The sequence below is a fragment of the Eptatretus burgeri genome, chromosome 11, assembly GCF_056783735.1.
Source record: "Eptatretus burgeri isolate ZD-2024b chromosome 11, Ebu_testis_v1, whole genome shotgun sequence".
In the NCBI taxonomy this organism is placed as follows: Eukaryota; Metazoa; Chordata; class Myxini; order Myxiniformes; family Myxinidae; genus Eptatretus; species Eptatretus burgeri.
Genome location: NC_140971.1, coordinates 24095830 through 24111794, shown reverse-complemented (window position 1 = coordinate 24111794; position 15965 = coordinate 24095830). Strand labels below are relative to the sequence as shown.

Genomic DNA, 15965 nt, shown 5'->3' with positions numbered 1-15965 from the left:
CTGTAAGTATAAATTGTTCAGTGTTTTGGTTCATTGTACATTGCTTTTATTCGGATAACTCTGCTCTTTGTGCTCCCCTGCCCCCCCCCCTGATAAATAAACCCCCAATTGTTCAATGTACCAGCTCGTTGTCTGTCACTTTCTTTCATTGACCCAGCACGGTGCGTATTGAGAATTAGTGAGGCCGTCGGTGCCGTACGTTGTCATTGGACCGGCGTGGCTTTGGTAACTCCCACTTGGTTACGCCGGATCCGAGTCGGTAACAGCGACTCGGTTCGGACAAAGTCGGCCGAGAGTGTGGCTTCCCCGGTAGTTAGATGGTGTGGGTACTGAGGTATATTGAAATTAGGCAATTAACCCTACCCCACGCCGTCGATATATTGCCGACCACGGTCCTCTAAGTGACCCGTCGACTCCGGAGTTATCCGGGTTGACGACCTTGCAATTCCGGGTGTTCGGTGGAGACGACCCTACTGCTCCCCCCTGGTGGTCGTTTATCGCCGCCGAACCCCGGCCCACAACAATATTACATACTGAGAGTACATCGAAAACCGTTTCACAAAGGATATTTAAACTTCACCACATGTTACATGACCATTTGATATATCGCATATTGAGCATACATCAAAAACCGTTCAAAATTGGTATCATCGTCATCGCTTCAGTCTTTAGTGTGCTCAGCTGACGGAAATGTGAAGACGAAGACGAAGACGAAGACGAAGACGAAGACGAAGACGAAGACGAAGACGAAGAAGAAGACGAAGAAGAAGAAGAAGAAGAAGAAGAAGAAGAAGAAGAAGAAGAAGAAGAAGAAGAAGAAGAAGCAGAGGAAGAAGAAGAATAAGCAGAAGAAGAAGAAGAAGAATAAGCAGAAGAAGAAGCAGAGGAAGAAGAAGAATAAGCAGAAGAAGACGTACATTTTGACGTTTTAACGATCTCCCGATTTCTACTTCAGCGATCTATTCTGGTGTCTTCATCAACCTTGGTAGTTATGAGAACGAGAATAAAATATTCTTTGTAAATGCTTATGAATGTACTCCACAGCAGGCTTTTCAAGGTATAATTTGTCCACATTTACCTCAGAAGTGCGGAGAGATGCGATGACAAATTTGCCGCCAAACGAGTTGGCTCGCACCAAGTCCTTCTCAACACTGCGTGGGGGTAATTATTCTCTGAACACCATCCAGTTCTTTTTTATTGCTTTCATTGCATAACAGAGGTCTGGTGTGTTGATTCAGTGTCGAGGCGATGTCTCAATGTTTTTTTTTCTTTCCTCTTAATCCCTTTGAGAGAATCGTCGGACGTCATTTGTGAACCATCTTCCGAGGATTCCTTCTTGTTTTTTTGTTGTTGTTGTTGTTGTAAATCCAGGCTTTCAGTTTCCTGAGCAGTGCTGGGGAAACAGGGACCTGCAGCTAATATTGCAGGCACTGACTCGTGACATGGAAGGGTGACCCGGTGGGTGATCCGCAAAGCTTCTCCTCTGAGACCGAGGCACCAAAGTCTGTTCCTAAGCAGTGCCCAAGTCACTGCCTTGGGTTACTTCAGCCTCCACTTGGAAATGAGATGAGCGGTTTCTGTGGGATGGGAAGCATGTGTCGATTTGCATGGGGGAAAGCATTCATCGTGTTTTTAACCTCGTTTTACATGGTCTGGTCATGGAAGAATGGCTTAGTTACAGGCATAAAACGAGAAAAAAAAAACAGCCAAAGAATCACTTCTTCATTCCACATGATTCCATCCAGCTTCCAGTGTAATGCATTTGATATATATATATATATATATATATATATATATATATATATATATATATGCATTTAGACTGTGTTTGCTCCCCTGATTTTGGAAATACTGCAGAACCTAATTGAGGTGGACTTGATCATATTTGAGAGATGGAGGGAGGGTTATGGGGTTCTTTTCTGGCTGAGGGAGTTTTCTGGCTTCTTGATGTGCCAGCTGTCTTTTATATAATGAACACTTATAACGGTACATCAACACCTATATACATACAAGGACATTGATTGCTTCTGAAAAGTGGGGGGATGGGGAGATGGAGGGTGGGGGGGGGCATGCGAGCACATGGCACAAAGTCAATATTGCGTGAGGTCCCAAGGGCACTTCGGCAGGCCCCCAAAATTTAGGATTCTGAGCACTTTACGGCCGCTGTGCTTCCTTTTCTGGGAAAATTATTTTGAGGGGATTGGGGGGTGGGGGGTCAGCTCTATTTTGTGTGTCGTACAGTTCAAAAATAGTAATAGCAACAAAAAAAAAACAACAAAGTAAGCAAGAAAGGAATAGGTACAACAGTCAAATGACCTAAAAATACAAGTAAGTGAGGAAGGAAGTGGTGATAACAGCAACTGTACATCCCAAATGATACTCCAAGCTGTTATCGTTTATCCAAGTTGGACAAAAACATTGGAATTCCTCTGGATCTTTCGCAGTCGAATCTAAAGCAACATGATAATACACTAAAAGTAATGTCTCAAAATGTAAAATGAAGGTGAAAACTAGGGTTAGGAAGCTAGGAAGCCTGTAGTAATATGCCCTCCCATCGGGAACAGCACTACAATCGACACATTTACACAGAGATGGTACACATCGTCGACTTCATCCCCCCTTCCACCCCAGCCCCTTCAAACCCTTAGAGGGGGGTAAATCAAGTCGCTACACCTTTGTCTTATAAATTATGACAGATCCTTAGACCCCCTGGCAAGTTTGGTTGAGATTGGATAACCAATGACCAAATGCATCAACCAATGACAGGCACGAAATCGCGTATTTTAGTGTGATGATGATGATGATGATGATGATGATGATGAAACTAGACAATCTCTCAATTGTTGTCAACTCGTGCTCTCAAGTGCCGGTCCGCACGTGCTATATAGCAATATGCGATGTGGAGCGGTTCTGGCCGAATTTAATTAATTATGTTCTGACAGTACCACATTCATGTAAACAATGTTCCCCAAAAGCACAGCATTTATTAATATTACACTCGCTAAGTAATTAATCACTCATTCAAACTTTAACAAAATGTATTAAATCAATTGCAAGGAAAACTGCTCCATAATCCTTTGTGAGTATACACAATTTTTATTTTTCAACCAAAGGGGGACAACATGTCTCCCCTCCCCCCACCCACCCACCAATCGACGCCCAAGTACACATACAAGTATAATATTCATGTGTGATATACGTAATTAAGAGTTTAGAAGCATTTGTTTTAACTGGTGACTTGCAGAGAGTAATAAATGTTTGCCACACTTTTCTACATTGAAAAACATTTTACCTTCCTCGACTTCCCTGGCCAAGTCAATTTTCAGCCATATGTTATACAAGCAAAGGTACCCGGCATTACCGGGAAATACCAGATCCTTCCTTCCACCCCTCCCCCTGCCTCCTCCCACCTTACCCCTTGCCTTCTCAAACCTCAGCCCCTGCCTCCTCCAATCCCACCCCCTTCCTCTCCATCCTTCCACCCACCCATTCCCCTTCCTCATCCCACACCTCCCCCTGCCTCCTCCCACCTCACCACTTCCCTTCCTTCTTCCCACCCCACCCCTCCTCCCTCCGGACTCCCACCCCACTCTTTCCCATTCTGCCTCCCTTCCCTCCCCCCCCCCCACCCCTTCCCTTCCCTCCTCTGACATCACTCCCCTCCATGCGGACTCCCACCTTTTCCCTGCTACATATGGTGGCTCATGTGTTTATAAGTTATGAATTGTGAGAAAATGACTGTTTAAACCCCCTAGTAATGTGTATCATGGTTAAAAAAGTGATCCTATCAAGTTTTGTCATGATTAACCTTGGTAGTCCAGAGGAGTAGCATCACAAACAACACCTCATTCGCTTTCATCTAGAAGATAGCATCGCTCCAAACTCCTAGTGAAGTGAAATAACATCCTAAATGAAAGCAGATCACACAAAAAGGTGAAACAATTCAAACCCAGGCTAGACAGAGAAGAACGAGTGTGTGTACCTCTTGGCCATCCTGCTGTAGTGTGGGGACTCATTGCTTTGTAGCCACTGAAAACATTTTTCAACTCTCTCTCTTAAACTCCCAGTTCACTTGTCCCATTGCTTTACACATTTTAATCCTCTAATTTAGTTTGCCTTCCTAACTCTGGGGATGTCCCCACAGAGAATTGAACCGCGGTCGCAATTCCCACTGCTAATGCCTCAGGAGTCTTCGGCTGCTTGCTGTTTTTCATTGCACTCGATGAAGCTACTCTTTAGGAAAAATAGTAGAAACACAGAACAGTACAAAAAGTTGTTTCATGCTTTGGGAATTTCACATTTTCTTGTGTAAATATGGAGAAGGATGGAGCACTGCTTTGCTTAGATATACGATATGCTTGGTTATAAGAATCGGTAATTTCTTGAAAATTTCATATTTCACTCCAGATTGACACTTGTATAGTCCACCAGCTCTGATCCTCAAATCTGAAGACAGATTTCGATTATATACTTTCATTAATCTGCGAGAGGTCATAGTCGTTCCAAGGCAAGGCATTTTTTATGTCGGAAACAAAATGGCAGATTAAGACCCCTGTGAGGTGAACTCGGGCTGACCAAGAACAAAGCCAGTTTGTCGTTCAATGTAATAGTGCCATTAATTATATTAAAAAGGGTGTTTTAATCAACGCCAACATCCAATTTTCATTCATGCATTCCCTTGGAGTTGCCTTAGTATGTATGCAAAGTTTCAGGCCACTAGGTTTCATGGTTTTGGAGTTATTGAGGAAACACGCACACTGACACACACTGACATTTATTATCAAGGGAGGCATGAAACTCCATGCCATTGATATGAAAGGGTTTCTCTGTATGCAACTTTAACACAGGGACTGATAACACTGAACAACAAATTTCAAAAATTTTTTTTTACTGGAGATGTGTAAAGTGATTAAGACTAATTTGGGTACGCTGATTTCAAAAATCATAACCGTTTTGCTGTATCACGTCAGGATTTTCAGGAACAGAAATATTCCCATTGCCTAGAAGTCAGGATTTCAATGAAATTTACATGTGTCTTTAACATGTCTATTTCGTACAATTGTTGTTAACTTGTGTTATATTTCTTTCTTTCAGATAAAGATGAGTAGGCGTTCCTGTACCAATCATCCTGACAACTTCTGTTATGTCTGTGGTCGGTATACCAAAAAAGATCAACAGCGAAGTATATCTACAGCAGTGAAAATGAAGGCCGCCTACTTTCACTACTTCGGGTGTAAGGTGGGGGACCAAGAACAGAGCTGGGCACCACACATCTGCTGCACAAGCTGTCACACAACCTTGACTCAGTGGTTGGTGGGCAAGCGCGCGAGCATGCCATTTGCGGTGCCCATGATATGGCGTGAGCCGCAGAATCATCATGATGATTGTTATTTCTGCTGCACAAGCATCGCCGGCTTCAACAAGAAGAATGAAGGTCACATCAAGTACGCTGACTGCGTCTCTGCTCGTAAACCTGTGCCTCATGATGACGAGAACCCCGTTCCAACACCTCCAGCTGATCAGAACATAGCTGTAAGCAGTGGTGAAGAGGATGGCGATGATGAACCTTTTGAACCCGACACTCAAGAATCACACCTTCTGAACCAGGGAGACTTAAATGATCTTGTAAGAGATTTCTCGCTGTCAAAGGCGAAGGCAGAGCTGCTTGGATCAAGGCTGCAGCAGTGGAATCTACTTGAACCTAACACCAAGATATCCTTGTTCAGAGCACGTCACAGAGACATGGCTGAGTTCTTTGAGATGGAAGACACGATGACATTCTGCAGTGACATCAACGGTCTGTTGAAAGAACTTGGGTGTGATCACGATCCTGCAGACTGGCGCCTCTTCATCGACTCGGGGAAGAACAGCTTGAAGGCTGTTTTGCTCCACAATGGCAACGAGAAACCATCAGTCCCACTGGCTCACGCGTTCGGCATGACAGAGACCTATGAGACTATGCGGCAGCTGCTTGATTCCATCAAGTACAATGACTTCAACTGGCACATCTGCGGAGACTTGAAAGTGGTGGCGCTGTTGTTAGGGCTGCAGTCAGGCTACACGAAATACATGTGCTTCCTTTGTCTCTGGGATAGCAGAGACGACAAGAATCACTGGACGAAGAAAGATTGGGAAGAGCGAAAAGAGCATGTACCTGGTCGACACAACGTGAAGCATGTCGCCCTTGTCGACCCAGCCAAGGTTTTCCTTCCACCACTCCACATAAAGCTCGGCTTGATGAAAAGTTTTGTATGGGCAATGGATCTGAATGGGCGTGGGTTTTTATACCTCAAGGAAAAGTTTGGCAACACCTTGTCGGAGGCCAAGATCAAGGCTGGTGTCTTTGTTGGACCGCAAATCCGACAGATTATGAAGGACGAAACTTTTCCGACAACTCTAAACCCCAAAGAGCTGGCAGCGTGGAGGAGCTTCAAAGCTGTGACGGACAACTTCTTGGGGAACGAGCGCGCGGACAACTATGAAGAAATAGTGCAGCAGCTGCTGGAGTCCTTCAGGAAACTTGGCTCCAGGATGTCCCTGAAAATCCATTTCCTACACCAGCACCTGAACTTCTTCCCTGACAACTTGGGAGCAGTCTCGGACGAGCACGGCGAGCGATTCCACCAAGAGATTTCACTCATGGAGACGCGTTACCAAGGGCGGCACAACCCGAACATGATGGGCGATTTCTGCTGGTTCCTGCATCGTGAAACTGACACACAGCAGCACAAACGCAAAGCCAAATGCCTAAAGCATTTTTAATTACATTCTAGTGGAGTTTTTCTGTAATTTCTATAATTTTGAAGCATTCATGATGAAATAAATGAATAAATGAATTTTTGTAAATTTCATTGAAATCCTGACTTCTAGGCAATGGGAATATTTCTGTTACTGAAAATCCTGACGTGATACAGCAAAACGGTTATGATTTTTGAAATCAGCGTACCCAAATTAGTCTAAATCACTTTACACATCTCCAGTAAAATTTTTTTGTTGTTCAGTGTAATTCATTTCTCAGCTTCTACTGGACAAAATCGGCTGAAAATTTCAGAAGTAAATCCTTTGTACGTCAAGGTAATACGTTCCAAATTTCAGCAACACCTGTTTCCGCATTCTTGAGTTTTTTGAAATGAAAACCCTCAAAATCATCGTTGGTGTCTATCAGTCTGTCGGTCCGCCCAAAATGTGTTGGCGCTCATATTGTATCTCAAAGGCTAAACACGGAAACAAGCTGAAACTTGGAATATACATCAGCTAATACATCCAATCAATGGCTTTCAAAACAAATTCCACCTAAGTGCCATAGTGTTTGCTTTTTTGCTAGTTTTTGCTCGTCGGGGTGAACCCCAAAACTTGAACGTAGAAAAATTTTGACTGTTAGTAAAATAGTCAAACCTGAGGGCTCATAACTTATGAAATAAAAAAAAATGACCATTTTTACAGCCATTTTTCCCTGCTGTGCAGGGGTTGGGCTTTTTCTTGAGGCAATGTTTTATGGCCGGATGCCCTTCCTGACGCCAACCCTGGTCGCCTCTTACGACACACAGGAATATGGTACACCTATTCTAACCGGGGCATACACTGGGACCAGTACACTGGTACTCATTTCACCGATCTCAGAAGGATGACAGGCTGAGTTAACACCCTGGTGTTAATTCAGCAGCCAACGGGGCTTGAACTCAGGACCCTTGAATCCCAAGCCACCACCCTAACCACTAAGCCAACACCAGGCTTCATAACTTATGAAATGTTGGATGAAAGTTCGTGAAATTTTCAATAGGACTAGAGGGATACCGCAAAAGTGGACTTTGGAAAAAAATATCAGTTTTTTCAAAAAAAATTTCAAAAAACCTTGTGTGTGCATTCAAACATTCAAAACATTCAAAAAAATCTCATGTGCATGCTGTGCCCCCCTTGTGTTCTCAGGAGGAAACAAGTAATGCTCTACAAAGTTCAAATAAAGGGATGCCAATTTTTTTAAACAAAGTAATCACACACTTGCACATTATCTTGTGTTTTCGTTCACAAGGTACACAAAAAAAACTTTACGTACTGATGGGTTTTACCCTATATATGCAGGGCGTTCCTTTGTCTTGAATATATATATCTTATAATTTCTTTATTTTTGATAAAAAAATTAAGGCGTTCCTTTATCTGATAATTTTTAATAAGTACTAGATGACCCGTGAACCCATTGGGTTCCCGTTGTGACAGCGCTTGATTAAAAGAAAATGATTTCAAAAGAAAAAAGATAGCTCCAGCGAACTATACTGCTGAGGTTGTTGGCATTGATCAAATAATCCCGAAGAGTACTTGACTGAATCGGGCATTGATTTTTTAATAATTTTTTTCATTGCCTGGTTTGAACGAATCTTGATATTGCGTGTCAATGTGAAAAAAAAGGAGAAAAGAAAGTCGAAGAAATTATTGTGCGTAATTTTCGAAACACAATTTTATTTATTAATGAACACGGAAGTATTAGATCAAAATGGCGGTTTACTTTATGCTTAAAAATAAGTCGTTCTTTGTCTATACCAAATGCTTAAGATTTTAAAATAAATCATTTCAAGAAAAATGATAACTCCGGCGAACTATACCGCTGAGGTTGTTTAGGATTCTGAGCACTTTATGGCTGCTGTGCTTCCTTTTCTGGGAAAATTATTTTGAGGTGATTCACTGAATCGGGAATTTATTTTTTCATGATTTTTTCGTTGCCCAATTTGAACGAAACTTGATACTGCACACCGCAGGAGAATGGTGAGTAAGGTGGGTTGAAAATTTTTGCGCTATCTTGTACCGTTTTGGCTGTATTTGGGAACATATATATATATATATATATATATATATATATATATATATATATATATATATATATATATATATATATATATATATATATATATATATATATATATATAAGATGAGAGTTTTAATAATATACTAGATGACCCGTGAACCCGTTGGGTTCCTGTTGTGACAGCTGTTGATAAAAAAATCATTTCAAAAAAAGAAAAGAAAAAAAGATAGCTCCAGTGAACTATACTGCTGAGGTTGTTTGCATTGATCAAATAATCCCGAAGAGTACTTGACTGAATCAGGAATTGATTTTTTAATAATTTTTTCGTTGCCCGATTTGAATGAAACTTTGTACTGCACACCACAGGCGAATAGTGAGTAAGGTGGAATGAAAATGTTTGCGCCATCATGTACCGTTTTGGCTGTATTTCGGGAACATACATACATGCATACATACATACATAGTATACATACAAGATGAGTTTTAGTAATATATAGATGGCATGCACATGAGTTTCTTTAAATGCCCCTTATTTTCTATCATCTGGAATTTTCCACAAGCCAATGGAATGTCCCTTCTTTTCTCTTGTTTGGCATTTTCTACAAGCCATGCAAAGACCCTTCTTTTCTAAAGTTTGCCACATCTATATTAATATTTCGGCACGCCCCTTTCTTTGTTCCACCATCAGATTTTTGTTACTGCATGAAATGAAACAAGATTTGGCACATATACTAATGATATTATTGTCTTCCTTAAGAGGCCCCTCAAAATTCGTTTTGATGCATTTTCACAAACTCCAACGGATTTCATTCAAATTCGGTATGATTATGGCTTTTGGTCCAACTTTGGTCATTGGCTATAAATTTTTTCCATAACACTTCCGATATTCGAAAAAATCGATAAATCGATATCCCTTATGGGATTTTCCATTCAAATCCACTCAAGTTTAAGGCCTACAGGGGACGCAAATTTCCACTTTGCCCCGGGCGCTGTTTACCTCCGCTACGCCAAGCTGTTAGGGTTAGGGTTAGGGTTAGCTACCCTAACACTAACCCTAACCCTAACCCTAACAGCTAACCCTAACCCTAACCCCAACTCTAACAGCTAACCGCTAACCCTAACCCTAACCGCTAACCACTAACCCCAAACCGCTAACAGCTATTCAGGAAATTTGCAAGAAAGCCCGGGCAACACCGGGCTTTATTGCTAGCCCGAGCAACGCCGGGCATTACTACTAGTACCATATAAATGGGCCTTTTCTCTGCCCCTGGCATTTTCCCCAATAATTATAATAGACCAGCAAATACTACCTGTGGCTTTACTGACACTGATGGGAATACTGAGACAGAAAGAAAGAGAGAGAAGGGGGAAGGGGGGAGGGGTGTGTGAGTGGAGAGGAGGGGGAAGGGGGTGTTCTGGACTTGCATTTGGTAGAGGGACTTGATGGGAAGCCGGGGGATAGTCCCATCTGCCGACATAAATGTTGGGTTGAAAAGAATGGGTACGTGTAAACAGCACGTTCAAACAGGATAGCAATACCACCTGTAATTTTCAAACAGTACATACCATTTTTAAAGAGATCATAACATGGATTTCCCTTGAGGTATGTGACTCTAACTGCGGCTGCCAACCTGTTTACCCGCTCTGGAACTGCATCTCTCCGAGGGGATCACACCAGACACCACCTGAAGTGCCAAAGAACGTGCGAACTAGACAAACGAAAATCCTTCTTGTAACCGGACCTACCGCCAAGCCCAACTCCACAGTCCAAATCCCAAAACCCAGCTCATGCCAACAGACTCTAGAGCCTATCGCATTTTAGCTGTAATGTTTATAAATACCTGGAGATGCCAATGTGTGTGCCTTTATTTAATTTCAGCACATGTTTTACAACGACTATGCAATAAAGTCCCAGAATCTCTCAACCCAAGCCAAATCACAATATTCATATTGAAGAATCAAATCCAGCAGCAGCCCCACCCGCTAAAAAGTACTCATCGGCCCAGCCTGCACACGACCCAACACTCCATGCTCAAAACACAACACAAACACCACAGCACAACACAACACTGGTCAGGTCTCTCTTCCCAGGAATTATGGCAGGAATGCTTTGGACTCGACTTTCGGAACGTGAATGTGAACCAAGGTGTTCCGAAACCATAACATGTCGCATCAACACAATTATATTATTATAACTAGAAGCACCCGCTCCCGACGGGAGCCGTCAAGGGGTCATGTTGTTATATTTATGCCTATTTTACTCCAAAGGGTCCCAGGATTACACACCCAAAAAGGGGTCCCAGGATTACACATCGGTTCAGCCGTTTTTGTGGTACCTGGGAACAGACAGACAGACAGACAGACCATGAATTATGTCGTAGTCGATGTCACACAGACGGAGTGGTCCAAGAAAAAGAGGTAATTTTTCGACATTTGTTTCTACTTACTCATTTACATTCCGCTATTTCCTCCAGATTCCAGAAGGTGTGCTCGCACTGAAGGACAGGAAAAGATGGCACAGCATCCCACAGCTGCTGCGCCGTTTGCACGAGAACAGCAAGCCTCACAACATCAATGACCGCATATGCACAGACACCCTCAAAGTAATTAATCCTGTCTGATCATTGTTATCCTGTGTTTTCATTCAGGGAGGAATGGGGGTGCGGTGAGGGGGGAGGAGGTCATTTTGCTGGGAAATCTCCTTTGTTTCGGAGCTTATGAAAATGCTCAACGTTCCTGCGGAATGTGAGATGTTTGCAAACGAGGCCTTTGGGTGAGGTTTGCAATTCGAATAGAATGTGTAGAATTTATACCTCATTGATGTACGACCCAACAACACAGATCTCTCAAAGTTCTTCACTCGACACTTCGATCTTCCCCATTCATTCAGTCACGTGACGGTCTCCAGCGTTTGCCGCCATTTCACCACCACAGACGGTCAAACAGAAAGAGCAAAATGTAATCTTCAAATTTGGGATGATAGCTCTCCATGAGATTATTGAGCGCTTTTCATGCGCTTCGTCCTCCCGTCTCTTCCAACTCTTCGTTTGTTTTTCTCACTCGACTTTTTCTTTAATTTTGTCTTTCCTCTTCCCCTTTTCTCCCCATTGTTCTCACCTTTTTCTTTCGCTCATTTTAAAAATCTATTTTTCTCTTTTTCTTCTCCCCTTAATGTCAGGTCAGGTTCGATCTGTGACCTGCTACAGGTACCATGTAAACCTGTACTAACCTGTTCCATGGTCGGGTTGTCGGCGACTAAACCGTCTCCCCCACCAGGTTTTCTGGTGAGGGGGGTGTTTGGATATGGACACCCAGCAGGATTAAAAACAAAACCTGTCAAAGGGTGGAGGAGCTCCTTGTGAGCCAACGGCCATCCATATCTAGTGCCCAACTGTGTCTGCGGACATCCTCCTGCAGTTGGGTTACTTCTTATCAGGAGGTTGGTGGCAGGATTTGCACTCCGACCACCGTAAAACCCTTCATTCCGCAAAACGCAAAAACGCAAAAAAAATCTGAAAACCCACTCCGTGGGAGTACCTCCTGCGCAGCTTCCCTTCGCAGGGCAGCTCACCGGATGACGGGATTGGGGCAAAGCCTTCGGGACCCCCAATCTTTGATGATAGGAGGGAAACCACGGGGTAACATCCCTGGGTCAGATTGCGGGAGAGTGTGTCGGAGTGGTGCTGAGGTGTCGTCCACCAGACGGCGGTCTCCTTGGGTTAACCTGAGGCGGTCCCTTCGGGTGGGTGCCTGGAATGTCCTATCCCTAAGAGAGGATGATCACCTGTCTCTGTTATCATCTGTGCTCAAGCATTTGGACATCAGGATTGCAGCTCTCTCTGAGGTTCGGAGACCAGATTGCGGCGAGATCATGGTGGGTGGTTACACCTACTATTGGTCTGGTCGCTCTGATGGTTACCATACCCAAGGAGTTGCTGTAGCTGTGTCCAATAAGCTGACCCCAATGATAATTGAGGTAACACCGGTCAACGAGCATATTATGAGATTAAGGATTCGTCACTCCTTAGGTGTCATTTCCCTGGTCTCTGTTTATGCTCCGACTGAGGCGAGTGATCTCACCGTGAAGGACACATTCTACGCCACACTCGAGTCTGTGGTTGATCAGTGCCCCAGACGAGATACACTTCTAGTCTTGGGGGATTTCAATGCATCGACTGGAACTGATAGGGATGGTTATGAGGTGTGTGTTGGTCCCCATGGGTCAGGAACTATGAACCAGAATAGCACTAAGTTCCTTGACTTTGCAAAAAGTCATGGACTTAGGGTGGCTGGTTCATGGTTTCAGCGCCCACAAGCTCATCGCTGGACTTGGTATTCCAACGCTGGCGGTGTGGCAAAGGAGATTGACCATGTCCTCATTGACGGTCGTTGGAGGATGATCCAGAACTGCAGGGTCTACCGGAGTGCTCAGTTCCTCAATACTGACCACAGGCTTGTTGTAGCAACTCTAAAGCTGCACCTTAAATCCTGGAGAATGGTACCATCCCAGCCTAGGCTGGATGTTGCCAAGCTTAGGGATGAGAGAGTAGCTGAGGAGTTTGCGAACAGGCTGAGTGGACACTTGGGGGGTCTGGGTGCTTTGGGGGGTCCTGAAGAGTTGTGGAGCGCCTTCAAGACCACCGTCCTTGATGTTGCCGGTGGATGCCTTGGAGCTCACCGCAGGGCAAAGAAGAATTTTGTCTCTCAAGGGACACTGGATACCATTGACCAGAGTCGCAGGGCCAGGCTGAATGGCAGAGCTGAGCTGTTCAGGGAGCTGAGGCATAAAACTGTACATGCACTGAGGGTGGACAAGGAGGCCTATGTGCGAGGAATCTGTGAGGGGGTAGAGCATCACCTGTGGACAGGTGATTCTCGTCCCGCTTACAGGGGAATTCGCGCATTACGTTCATCCAAGCCCATCCCTCGGAGCACTGCAGTTCGAGCAGAGAGTGGTCGGCTCTTGACAGAGGAGTCTGAAGTGAAGGCCCGCTGGGCCGGTTACTTTGAGCGGTTGTACCAAGCTGATCCCCCAGCTGTCGAGTTGGACGTCAAGGGTGTTACAATCCCTGTTGCTGACCCTCAAATCAAATGTGGTCCACCTTCGCTTGTGGAAACACGGGCAGCGGTGAACCAGTTGAAACGGGGCAAAGCTCCAGGGATCTGTGGCATCCATGCTGAACTTCTCAAGGCTGGTGGAAATGCTGCACTCGTGTCGTGGCATGCAGTTTTGTGCTCTGCCTGGAACACAGGCATCATCCCAACTGACTGGAAGAGGGGCCTTGTTGTCCCTTTCTGGAAAGGGAAGGGTGATCGCCAAGACTGCAACAACTACCGAGGGGTGACGCTGCTCTCAGTGCCGGGCAAGGTCTTTGCTCGGATAATTCTTGATAGGGTTCGCCACCATCTGCTTGAGCACCAGCGTCCAGAGCAGTCAGGCTTTACACCAAAGAGGTCAACGATTGACCGTATCCTTGCACTTCGTGTCCTCACCGAACGCAGACGAGAGTTTCGGCAGGGGCTGCTTGCAGCCTATGTTGATCTCTGTAAAGCGTTCGATTCAGTGAATCGGGATGTCCTCTGGAGGATTCTTGGTCTTCGTGGGGTGCCACCAAAACTGATTGATCTGATGTCTGAACTCTACTCTGGTACTGAGAGTGCTGTGAAGTGTGGTGGTACCATCTCTGACTTATTTCCAGTTGTTACTGGAGTTCGTCAGGGATGTGTACTTGCCCCCACACTTTTCAGCACGTGTATGGACTGGATTTTAGGGAGGATGTCAGAGAGATCAAGTTGCGGTGCATCGTTTGGCAATGTCAAGATCTCGGACCTTGATTTTGCAGATGATGCAGTCATCTTTGCGGAGACTTTAGACATCCTCTTGGGGGCCCTCGAGGTGCTGAATGAGGAGTCAGAGCCGTTGGGATTACGGGTTTCTTGGGTCAAAACTAAGATCCAGGCTTTCGGTGACATCTTGGATGCTGCTGTCCTGTCTGTGTCTGTTTGTGGTGAGGATGTTGAGGTCGTGGAGAGATTCACTTACCTTGGCAGTGATATTCATGTCTCTGCTGGCTGCGAGTCAGAGGTCAATAGACGTCTGGGTCGGGCCTGGGGAGTCATGGATTCACTGGATCATGGGGTGTGGCGCTGCCGGTACCTGTGCGGGAGGACGAAAGTCCGAGTCTTCAGGTCCTTGGTACTTCCAGTCTTGCTCTATGGGTGCGAGACTTGGACTCTGACCAAGGATCTGAGATGGAGACTTAATTCCTTTGGTACCAGGTCTCTTCGAAGAATCCTTGGCTATCGCTGGTCGGATTTTGTGTCCAACAAGCGGTTGCTGAGAGAGACTCGGATGAGATTTGTTACCTGCATAGTCCGTGAGAGACAGTTGCGGCTGTATGGACATGTGGCTCGTTTTCCTGACGCTGATCCTGCTCACCAGATTCTCTCAGCGAGGGAGTCTCATGAGTGGAGGAGGCCAGTGGGCCAACCCCGTGCCTCATGGTTGCAGCAGGTTGACCATCATCTCAAGGAGATTGGGATGGGCCTGGCATCTGCCTGGGGGATGGCCAGACGGAGGCCCCTGGAGTACCGGCGGAAAGTGGACGCAGCGACGCGCTGTTCTGGCACATGCTCCCATACCTGACCTGACAACACAACCACTTGTGGGAAATTATCACAACCACCCATTGTTTTTGACTTTATGAAAGTTGGAAGAGGGGTGAGAGAGGGAGGAGAGAGAGGATGGAGGGGTGAGGACGTGAGGACAAACAAAGAGATGGGGGGAAGTGATGAATTGAGGGAAGGGATGGATGGAAAATGGATTCACAGTAAGTTCCACAGTTGTTCATGAACACATGATACTCCAATCTCAGACTCAACATGAGGTGTAAGGAATGAATGATGAATGAATTAATGAGTTCCCACCTGCTGTTCCTTCATCTGCCATTACATTCCCTGCAGCAATGAGCATGCATTTTGGAAACAACTCTCCCATAGTATATATATATATATATATATATATATATATATATATATATATATATATATATATATATATATATATATATATATATATATATATATATATATATATATATATATATATTGTTACGTCTGAGGGGGGGTATGCATTCAAAGGGTAATTAGGATGTTTAATTAGGTATGC

At 44.6% G+C, this 15965-nt stretch overlaps 1 long non-coding RNA gene across 3 annotated transcripts in view; it reads left to right on the top strand.

The window, feature by feature from the left end:
- Positions 1-866: 866 nt before the first annotated feature.
- LOC147016667 (uncharacterized) overlaps positions 867-15965 on the top strand; it is a 55718-nt gene continuing 40619 nt past the window's right edge. The window contains exons 1-3 of one of the 3 annotated variants that reach the window (XR_015049689.1): positions 867-985; positions 1084-1161; positions 11272-11400. This is a non-coding gene — a long non-coding RNA (uncharacterized LOC147016667). Of the gene's footprint in view, positions 986-1083; positions 1162-1371; positions 2035-11271; positions 11401-15965 lie in introns of those variants that run through there. The other 2 variants (XR_015049687.1, XR_015049688.1) reach the window with 2 other exon arrangements.